The sequence below is a fragment of the Leucoraja erinacea genome, chromosome 3 (assembly GCF_028641065.1).
Source record: "Leucoraja erinacea ecotype New England chromosome 3, Leri_hhj_1, whole genome shotgun sequence".
Classification (NCBI taxonomy): Eukaryota; Metazoa; Chordata; class Chondrichthyes; order Rajiformes; family Rajidae; genus Leucoraja; species Leucoraja erinaceus.
In genome coordinates this window covers 64,097,971-64,110,086 of record NC_073379.1, presented here as the reverse complement: position 1 = coordinate 64,110,086, position 12,116 = coordinate 64,097,971, and positions in this window count along the sequence as shown.

The following is a 12,116-nucleotide window of genomic DNA, read 5'->3' as shown; positions in this document are numbered from 1 at the left end:
ACATATTAAGTTATGGATTGGGACAACTTCTGTCGACTGATTAGATTGGGGGGGGGAGAAAGCTGGAAAAGAGAGGTGGGGCCAGATAAAACTGGCAAGTGATAGGTAATACAGGTGAGGGAGGTGGTTTACACGTGGATGGAGTAAGTGGCAAAGACTGGTGGAAATGAGACAAAAAGTGTCAGGTAAAGAAAGAAGAGGAGGAGTGAAATATAAAGCCGGAGGAGAAAAGTCATGGCGTTGATGATAGGGAGGAACTTGAGGGGAAAGGAGCAGGATGATTGGAGGTTGTGGGAGATAGTGGGAGAAATGAGAGTGTTGGGGTGAAGGGTGGGGGTAGAGCGGGGGGGGGGTGGGGTGGCGTAGGGGGTTTTACTTGAAATGTCTACAACTTGATTTACATGTTTTGTAATTTCATGATTTTTTTTTAGAACTATATCCGGGCCATTCTTTTATTTTGTGTGGATGTCCAGTTCCTTGGTGCGGTATTTTGCTTGTAAACACTATCTGCGCCTGGTGTTACACTGGGCTGGTTGCTTGGAAGCTGCGAGAGATGGGAACAGAAGAGTGGTAGCGCCAAAATCCAGGTGGAGTTCAGCAGCGGACCCGAGCCACCCTGAGCTGTCCTGGTAGAAATCTGATCATTTCAATTAAGATTCCTGGGCCAGAAGTTATTTATTACTTATATTAATGCAATTATTTATTTCCTATTGTCAAAGTCCGTTTTTTTTTTTGGGGGGTTGTGAATTTTAATTTATTTAAGCTATGCTAAGAGTTTTTAAGGTCTCCATTGTACCTCAACTGCTGAAAGAAACTGAAGAAACAAGGAACTGCAGGTGCTGGTTAATGCTCAAAAAGACACAGTCCGTAGTAACTCAACAGGTCAGATAAAAATCTCTGGAGAACATGGTCTCCAGCTGTGCTGCACCCCCTGAGTTACTCCAGCACTTTGTGTCCTTTTATTAAAATAAATTGATGTACTTTATTATAAAATAATCATAGAGAAACATTTACAAATCAGCGCTCTAAATGCTTCTTTGCTTTCTGCCATCCTATAGCAATTCTTTCACAATACCTTTATTTACTTTAGAATATTTTGTTCAAAGAATAAATGTGATCATTTCAGGAAACTTGTCCTGCAGCATGGAGGATATTTTTTCCCAGTGATGTGATGCAATGCTCTGAATCCCTGAATTAGGGTATACTGACATCTAGTGACAACTTTGAACATTTTAGTAAGCTTAACAAGTTTTCACCATCCAATAACAATTATGTTTGTTTGTAGTTCATTATTTATTTGAAAAAATAAGCTCTTGCATCAATAATAGTTTTATTGCTGAAATAATTGTGATTGGCAGAACATAAACAAACCTTTCATCAGCTCAGTCTGCCTGGACCTACCTGATCTCCTTGTTGCCAAACGCTTTAACTCCCCTTTCCCACACTGATCTTTCTGTCCTAGGCCTCCTCCTTTGTCAGAGTGAGACCAAACACAAATTGAACGAATAGCATCTCATATTTTGCTTGGGCAGCTTATAACCCAGGGGTATGAATATTGATTTATCTAACTTCACGTAACCCCTGCATTCCCTCACTCTCCTTCCCTCCTCCACCCAAGTCACACCAGCATCTGTTTTCACCTAGCTACAGCTAACAATGACCGTTTCCTTTTTCATCATTACTTTTTTGCATATCTTTAATTCATTTGTTCTAGATCTCTCTACAACATCGTCTATATCTCTCGTTTCCCTTTCCCATGACTTTCAGTCTGAAGAAGAGTCTCGGCCCGAAACGTCACCCATTCCTTATCTCCAGAAATGCTGCATGTCCCGCTGAGTTACTCCAGCATTTTGTGTCTTTCATCCCAGTCTGTACTGACAGTCAAACTGACAAAAGGAGCCAGGTCTGAAGTTGGAATTGAAGAGAAAGAGTTGCTTTTTAATTATTGAAACTCTGCAGGAGTGTAACTGAGCAATAGCTGATAAGAATGTGCAGCACTCCTCCAAATTGGCACATTTAAATAAAAACTATCCCCACAAACAGTAACTTCAGTTACAGTCAAAGCTGCTGATTTCAAATTTTAAGTATAACTCTAAACATGGAGATCATTTTTTAAAGTTTCTATCATTTATTAGGTTGGGCAAACCCCCAATTTCACATGAAAATTGTATCTGTCACATGAATCTGTCAGATTCACATGAATTTGTTTGCAGATTCAGAGACTGTGTTTTCCCAGCTGTTATCAGGAAACTGAACCACCCTACCAACAACCAGACAGTGGTCCCGAGTTACTATCTACCTAATTGAAGACCCCCAGACTATCTTTAATGGACTTTACTGGACTTTATGTTGCACTAAACGTTATTCCCTTTATCATGTATCTGTACACTGTGGATGGCTCGATTGTAATCATATATAGTCTTTTCACTGATTGGTTAACACGCGACAAGAAGCTTTTCACTATACCTTGGTGCATGTGACAATAAACTAAACAAAACTAAGCTGAACTAAACTAAATATGAAATGTGGACTAGTTCTGATTTGAAGCTCACAAGACATACCCGGGATGAATACTGGTACTTTTATCCGGTAATAAGGTAAGATTCAAGTGTGTTTTCATTGTAATATGTACCGGAACGGATCAATAAAGAGCCAATATAGTACAAACAAAAAATGCTGGAAGTCCCTAGTTGTAACCAAGGCAGCTCGTAGTTCAGAGTTTAGTTGGAGTTTGGTGTGTTCAATATAGCCTACTGGTCATTGCGATAGAGCTGGTCTTGAATCTGGACGTTACACTTTTCAGACTTCTATACTTTCTTTCTGATGGCAGGAGTGAAAGAGAACGTTGCCAGGGTCGTGTTTGTCCTTGAAGGTGCTGGCTGCCTTTTTGAGACATCGCAGGGGTAGAGTTGGCCGGGGTCGGAGCTACAACGGCGCAGTCCGGACGGAGCCCCCAGGCCAGGGTAAGGTAGGGGACTAAGAATTAAAGTTTCACCCCCTACACCACCCACACCACCATAAAAAATCCATAGATGGATGGTGGGGAGGTCAGCACAGGGGTGTGATGTAGTGGGCAGTGGTCACCAGAAGTGGTCTGTGAAATATACTAGTAAGATTAAATGATGAACTTACTCCAGTTTGAAGTTTGACGCTAAAAATCTTCCATTCTGAAATCCGAAGATGTCCGAAATCCGACAAGTGTCTGGTCTTTATAAAAGGTTATGAGGCGTTAATTGTAATTGACCGGGACTACGTGAGGCAGCTCGTAGTTCAGAGACACCGTCCAGGCGCATGCTCGTCCTAATCTGCCTTTTTGAGACATCGCCTCCTATAAGCAGCGGCGCGAAATCACAGATGATAATTACCGAAGCATAATAGTAAGCTGCGTGAAAAACAAACTTAAACTTACAGTTGATATTTATCAGGGTGGGAGCGGAGGGCACGTAGTCCCTCAACGTAACTCCTCATAAAATAAAGATCAAACTTCAAACTGGTAAGTTCTCGTTTAATCTTAATATTTTACTTCAGAGTCACGTGAGTGACTCCGTGAAGATTTTAAAGCTTCTGTGATTTTATGCTGTAGATTCAATCCATGGCGTCTCACTGCATTGATTGACTCTAAATGAGTGAAAGCAATCAATAATATACAACCATAACATTAATGTAATCTGTTATTGTTTTTTTTTTGTTTTTTTCATAACAAAACATTTTTGTCCCCTTTTTTATCGCAGGGGAACATTTAATACTGAATCCAAAACAGCACCACCAAATACCCCAGGGTCTGCAATCACTGGTCTATTGGAACGTCCAAATCCTTGGCCGCCGATGTTGGTGGAAATGAGATTTAAATTTGTCCGTATTAATTCCTGCATCAACCAGCTCCTTCTTCAGCCACCTCGATTGTTTTGTTATGGCTGATAAATAATGCTGATTCTGCACCTCTTAAGTCCTTGGTGGTTTCAATGTAACATTTTAAATGTGCCACTACACATAGTCTTGGATCCATAGGCTATGCTGCAAAGACCAATTTACACCCCGTGCCTCCTGGTCTCCTCTGTTTGAGTAAATCATAGACATAGAATGTGATTTCATTCACTTTGTGCTGTAAACAATGTCATTAGCATGACTACCTTCATGGTAATTTTGTCTGAAGACAAATTTGAAACGGGACTCCATTCCCGAAGTAATCATCAGCACATCCCTTACATTCCAGGTTTCTGTATATCTGGGTCTAGGAGGTTTGGTATTGAAAATTCCTTTCATGTACCTGCAGACCAAAGGGTGTGATCCTAGAACCTGTTGTTCTGATGCCCTTATAAATATGCAGATAGGGCACTCCTTGCAGTATTGATCGCACTATAACTTAAATTGACATCAAATGCAGTGTAGACAGAACTTCTAAACATCTAATATGTCTGCAGTGTGGTATGAAATATCCTGCCTTGAGCAAAGCACTTCCCATTTCTTCATCTAAGAAATGTACTGGTTCTGGGTACTATCCCTCCAGGCTCCTGCAATTACATCCATAGTGCGATCTGATAGTCCTCTTCCGAGATATGGCCTTTTTAGAATCTGCAAATCAATATCAATCATGTAAAGGATGAAATCACCAGATACATGGTGCACAAGTAGGTTTTCTTGTCTTGGAATACCCATAAGAGGTTCTGTGACCATTTTTAGCACTAGTGGGTACCATGGTTGTGTAGGCCCATCTGGGACCACCAACAATTCTGAAGCAGCATCCTGCTTGATCTTTTTAGACACCTACTAATGAGGTGGAGGAAATGCATATAAACATTCCACCCCAATTTAGCGAGAATGCATGCACCGTTATTGCACCTGGATCCTTTGAAACATCTTTGCGACAATTGGTGGTTCAGTCTAGATGCAAACAAATCAATTTCTGGCATTCCAAATTTTGCAACAATTTTATTAAAAATGTCACAATTTAGCATCCATTCTGTGTTGTCATTAAATTTTCATGACATGGTGTCTGCAATTATATTGAATCTACCTGGTAGGTAGATTGTTGAAAGTCAACTGTTTTGAATAATACACCTGTGCCAGATAACGTTTGCCAATCTGTCACAAGACTCTGACTTGATTCCACCCATGTGATTGACATATGCTACTGCAATAGTGTTGTCAATCTGAACCTGCACATGCAGATTTTGCACATTAGAGCAAAGCTTTAAGCCCATTTTGAAATGTACTTAACAATTCTAGGTAGTTAATTCCATGTGCTTCGAGCAATGGTACTTCTTCCACATCCATCTACCTCCACAGCTGGTAATGGTATCAGTAGTGCCCGAACCTAGTGTACTTGCATCAGTCTGTAGAATTGATAGGTGGTCATTAAACCAGAATTTTCCTTTGCTTGCTGCAGTTGTTGATAATGCAGTGGACCGAACTACACAGCTGGGAATGAAGCGATTAGTTTCCCAGGCAAGCTCACCACTTGCCTAATTGATGGTTGATGCTCTGTAATGAGTTTGCTACAACCCACAATTGACTGCAGCTTATACCCTTGGGTAAAGTCACTATCATGTGTTCTGAATTAATCGTGAACCCCAAGTAATCAATTGTTTTATTTTTGGAGACAATATAGATTTATCTGGATGTTACAAATCCCAGCCTTAGAAATGTTTTTAGCTCGACTTCTGATACTGATGCTTCTGTTGTAGCTTGATTATCACCCACAATTAATATATCATCCAAATAAGCCATTCCACCCAGGTAAATATTTAAATATCTTCGATTTTTACCATGCACAGCCACAGAGTAATATGCATCTTGCAGATCTATGCTGGCGATATAGCATTCTCTTGAAATTAGCTGCATAGCATAGGTAAATGTCTCCATTTTGAAATGCTTATACTGTACAAACATTTTAAGACTTGTCCTTATTTGCTCTAGAATTGCTAGATACAAATTGGTGGTTTTTGATAAACTGTCTTTTCAATAACCCCTTTCCTATTTAATATTTCAAGCTCTGCTTGAATGTTTCTATTCTCTTCTTTAGAGAAAACATGCGTTTGGAACATGTAGAGTAGGAGGATTCAAATGTGGATAGAATTCAATTCTAAACCCCATAATACTGTACAGTATAAATGTATTTTTCATTATTCTTTTTAGGAAGAATTGTAACCTTCCCCCCAATTTATGAATGTGAAACATATAATATGTTTCTTCCAGGACCAGACCCACCTACCTCAGGGTTTACGGGTGTCAAATGTTGTACCTTGCCCTCCCTTCGGTATGGATATTGCCTTTGAAGTGATCTGCCAAACACCGGTGGTTTAATCATCCCCACGGTTTTTGCTTCTTCCTTCAGGTATTTCACCCATTTGGCTAGAGTTTCTCCAAAGAGTAAGTTCGGCAATTGTATATTTGATGGTTTACAAAGCCCTGCAAACTTAGGATGTATGTTAGGTCTTATAACACTTTTACAAATATATTTTATTTCAAAGTGTGCATTACACATTAGTGCAAAAACATCCTGTTGTGACGTTTGTCACGTGTTCTTCTCCCAGGTCTCTGGCAAAAGCCATAATACTTGATCCAATTGATCTCAGCACCCGCTGTAACCTCATTTCTTGTGCGGGTACTGCGGTGACCAAATAGCCCCATATTACATTATTTACTGGTGGGACTGCTAGCAGTGCGGGATTTCATATTTTTTGACAGTCTCATCCATAGTCAGTTCTTACAACTGATGGGAAACAAATAATATATAGTTAATACTATTTCTTCTGCCAATGGTTGTCCCTTCAATTTGGGACCTGAGAATTTTTGGGCCAGACCTGGTACTTTGGCCTTTATTATTGGGCTTTTGGTCCTCATATGATTCATTATCAGAATCTTCTGGATATTCCTCTTCATAGTGGGGTTCACCTGGTATTTCTCTTCAGGTGTTTCCTGCGCTGGCTCTCTTATAGGCCTACGCTTAGTAAACCCTTTATCGGATATTCCTCTCACAGGCTCTTCATAGATGCCATACTCTGGCAGCCCTTTTTTGGTTGCTGCTAACGCTGTAGACCAATGCGTGTATTGTCTTTCTTCAGACATTTCTGGTGCTGGCTCTCTGCTAGGCCAACACATATATTATTTTTCTTAAGGCATTTCTGGCGCTGGCTCACTTGTAGGGCAACGTTTCCCAGGACCTCTCCTGGGTGTTCCATGTGCTGGCTCCCCTGTAGGCCCACAGTAACTGCACTCCTTCTGGAGTGTGCCTTTGTAAATCATTGTGTACTGGTGATGTCTTTACTATTTATTTCATTCCGCTTACATGTTTTTACTCTATTTGCTAAATTTTGTAAGGTGTCCTTAAGACTCTTGAAAGGCGCCCATAAATAAAATGTATTATTATTATTATTTTTCCCCCATGAGGAACATAAGGCATTTTCTGGCGCTGGCTCACTTGTAGGCCAACGTTTCCCAGGACCTCTCCTGGGTGTTCCATACGCTGGCTCTCCTGTAGGCCCACGGTAACTGTACTCCTTCTGGAGCGTGCCTTTGTAAATCATTTTTTCTATGAGGAATTCCAATAGTGCGACCCGATCTGACATGATCTCCGGGCCCGACTCATCCGAGTCTATTGACCTGTTTTCTTTATGGCCTTATACTTTTTAGGTGTTTAAATGGTACTTTTCTACCGTTTTTATAGTTGCTGTTTTCTACAGCCAATTTTAATGGGGCCGCCCGCTACTCTCAGACATTCTGTCCTTTAGTTTTAGCTGCGGTGCGCTTCCCTTATTTTTCCCATTTTTTCTCCGTATTTAGACTTGCCTGTTTGCCAGTACAGAGTCTCTACGGAAGAAAATGACCTGGTGAAAGTAAAATACATACCTTCAGGTTTTCCGATACCCAGGGTGCTTCTACGAGCATTCTTTCACTCACCGCTTGAGGGCTCTGCTCCACAATCATCTTCACTATCTGCAAAACCACCCACTTTTGTATCTTCAGCAAACTTGCTAATCTTGCCCTGTATGTTCTCATTCAAATCATTGATGTAGTTGCCAAACAGTAACGGGCCCAATGATTTGAATGGGAACATACAGGGCAAGATTAGCAAGTTTGCTGAAGATACAAAAGTGGGTGGTTTTGCAGATAGTGAAGATGATTGTGAAAGATTGCAGCGGGATCTTGATCGATTGGCCAGGTGGGCTGAGAAATGGTTGATGGAATTTGATACTGAGAAATGTGCGGTGTTGCATTTTGGGACATCTAACAAGGGCAGGACTTACATGGCTCTGGGTAGTGTTGTAGAGCAGAGGATCTAGGAGTGCAGGTGCATGGTTCCTTGAAGGTCGAGTCGCTGGTAGATAAGGTGGTCAAAAAGGCAGGCACGGAAATCGCTATCAAAATATGGAGGGGATCGGGGGACACAATTTTATGGCGGCCGCGCATGCACACACGCATGCGCACATGAACACTTGGGTGGGGACGGGACAGCGCCGGAGAGAAGGGATCAATCCTGGCTGTGGATGAGACGCAGGTCTGTGCCGAGAATGTTTTGGCACGTCTCCCTCCTCCAATCACCGCACGGAGAGCCTATCCTCAGACCCACGTCTCCCTCCCCCCCCCCCCCCCCCCCCCATTACTCCCTCCTCCAATGATCTCACTGAATCATCATGTCCCACCCCCATTGCCTGCTGACCGACGTCTCTCTCCTCCAATCGGCGCCCTCGATCAGCAGTCCCACCCCCACTGTCTCGCGGAAAGCGGAGATTTTACCGGGTTTTAAAACCTGGATTACAAAAACTTGCGTGGGGATGTCCCCCACCTCTCAAAACAGACCGCCCCGGATTTCCGCCCCTGCAAAAAGGCTATTGGCATATTGGCCTTCATCAGTCAGAGTATTGAGTATAGAAGTTGGGAGATCATGTTGCAGTTGTATAAGACGCTGGTGAGAACGCATTTAGAATGTTGTGTTCAGTTCTGGGCTCCATGTTATAAATATTGCAAGCTTGAAAAGGTTCAGAGCAGATTTACAAGGATGTTGCCAGGACTAGAGGGTCTGAACAATAGGGGGAGGTTGAGTAGGCTGGGTCTCTGTTCCTTGAAGCGCAGGAGGATGAGGGGTGATCTTATAGAGGTGTATAAAATCATGAGAGGAATAGATTGGGTAGATGCACAGAGTCTCTTGCCCAGAGTAGAGGAATCAATGACCAGAGGACATACGTTTAAAGTGAAGGGGAAGCGATTTAATAGGAATCTGAGGGGTAATTTTTTCACTCAAAGTTGTGGTGGGTGTATGGAACAAGCTGCCAGAAGAGGTAGGTGGGGCTGGGACTATCACAAAACTTAAGAAACAGTTAGACAGGTACATGGATAGGACAAGTTTGGAGGAATATGGACCAAGTGCAGGTTGGTGGAACTAGTGTAGCTGGGACATGTTGGCCGTTGTGGGCAAGTTGGGCCGACGGGCCTGTTTTCACGCTGTATCACTCTATGACTGAGAGTCAAGGGAGAGGGAAACTAGAAGCTTTTCATATCTCACTCTCCTGAATCTCCGTCTGAAGAAGGGTCTAGACCCGAATGTCACCTATTCCTTTTCACCAGAGATGCAGCCTGACCCGCTGAGTTTTGTTTTGTGTCTATCTTTGGTGTAAACCAGCATCTCCAGTTCCTTCCTAAGATTTTTTATATTGTTCACTTCTAACTTAAGAGCTGATGAAGGAACTATATAAAGATTCAAGATATGAGCAAGCATTATATATAAGTTCTACTTTAGATTGCACACATGAATGAAGAAACTGATTATGATGCGAGGCATTTACTTCTTCATTTTTCTTTTCTTTTCTTTTCTTTTTTTTATTGTCTGCATTCATTTAACCAGTTTGGCTGATTTTTAATCACTCATAAATACAAGTTATAGCTCTCTCCCAGTAGGTGGCGTCAAATGCTTGGCTTTGCAATGTTGCATAAACAGTTGCAGACTAAGACGGCCATTCAACATTATGGCTACACTTTGTAACCCAGGGAAATAAATCAGTTTTCATGATAAGGCCTGCTGACCCTCATGAGGCTATTGTCCATCGCATCAGTCGGGCCTGATTGGCAGTCTACTCGGAAATCAAATACATAATCCAGCCTGGCAGAGCTAATTTAAGGGAGCAGATAATTTGAGCTGAATCCATATGTTCCGTTCCAATCAATGAGGCTCTGACTTCAGTGGTAAGCCATGGATTTAAGATGTTACAATAGGGGAATTAGATTTTCAGTTCAATGAGCCCATGTTAGACTTCAGTATCCAAGTGAGCAGAGATCTTACCACAGTTATCGCAGTATTCATCGTTGACAAACATGGACTAGATTACATATGGTCCCATGGAAAGCCATAAAGTGCTGCACTAACTCTGCAGGTGAGGCAGCATCCCTGGAGAACATGGATAGGTGATGTTTCTGGTCAGGATCCTTCTTTAGACAGATCTGGCCCACTGATAAGGGGGCCGGCCACTAGGGGGCGCCGCATTGATGGCAGCCTCTGCCTACAGTCTTTCTGTTTTTCTTTTAATTTTTAGTCAGTTTAAAAAGTTTGTTTGGAGATTTCTTTAGCTTTTCTTTGTGGGGTAGGGGGGGTAGGGTAAGGGGGAAACCGTTTCCCAGTCACTTCCTGGCGAGGACGCGACTTTTCTCCGAGTTGTGTCCTCGCCCCCCTCCTCGCAGCCTACCACCTGGTCTTTCCTGCCAGGGACCAGGACCAGAGCTTCAGCAGCGGCGGCGCAGCGCTGGATACATCGCGGAGCGGACGATTGCTTACCTGGATCGCTGTTGAAGCTCCGGAGTGTTGGGCCTGCTGCATCAACATCGGAGCTGTGGTTCGTAGAGCTTCCAGCACGGGCGGCGCTGACTTCAACATGGCGGAATCCTGGGGCCCTTTGCCGAGGGCCGTCAGCGTTGAATCTCCGACCTGTGGACTTTGGGAGCCGCGGACTCCGGTAGGAGGCGGCCGATTCTGATGTTCAAGCCGCTGAGGATGTCCTCCAGTCCCGACATCGGACTTCCATCACCCCAGCGAGCGGACCTGAACATCGGGCCGTCCGTAACGGCGACAGCGGGGGGGTTCGGGAACCCCCCGACCACGGGAGGACAACAGAGGAGCCTTCCCTCACAGTGGGAAACTTTGATCCCGCTGTGTGGGGATGTCTGTGTCGTGTTATGTGCTCTTTATTATTCGTATGGCAACCACACTTCACTGTACCAATTGGTACATGTGACAAATAAATGTATCTTGTATCTTGTATCTCTTGCATCTTGAGTTACTCCAGCCTTTTGTGTCTTTCCTTGGGAAACCAGCATCTGCAGTTCCTTGTTTGTATTTATGGTCCCATCATCCATATAGAACTGTGAACAGCTAGAGATCCAGCACTGAATACAGAGGCATCCTAGTTATTATCAGCACCTGACCTTGATGTTACCAGTTTATTCCTACACGTTTTCTCGCCAGTAACCATGCCTTGCTGCATGCCAATACATTACCTCCAATCTCTTGTTCTCTATTTTCATTTAATAATCTCTTGCATGTCATCATCACCAATAACCTTCTGAAGTACAGCAGAACAATTGGATTGCCCCTATCTACTCTCCTGGGTACAACTGCAAAAATAACAACTTTTAACAGGTTTGAGGAAGATGATTACCCTTTGGTGAATTCACATGTTGACTGCCCAATGCCGTTACTATTTTCCCACCTACACTCCATATTTACTCAAGACTGAGCAGCTAAATACCAATGCAACTCAATTTACAAGTTTGCAGATGACACCACCATAGTGGGCTGGATATCCACCAAACAGCAGTAGGGAGGTTGGGGATAGCATCAAGCAGGAAATTAGGGAAGCATGTAACAAAGGTACAGCAGTTATCATGGGTGACTTTAATCTACATATAGATTGGGCCAACCAATTTGGTAGCAGCGCTGAGGAGGAGGATTTTCTGGAATGTATACGGGATGGGTTTTTTAAACCAATATGTAGAAGAACCGACTAAAGAGCAGGCCATCCTGGACTGGGTATTGTGTAATGAGGAAGGATTAGGTAGCGATATTGTTGTGCAAAGCCCCTTGGGCAACAGTGACCATAATATGGTGGAATTCTGCATTAGCATGGAGA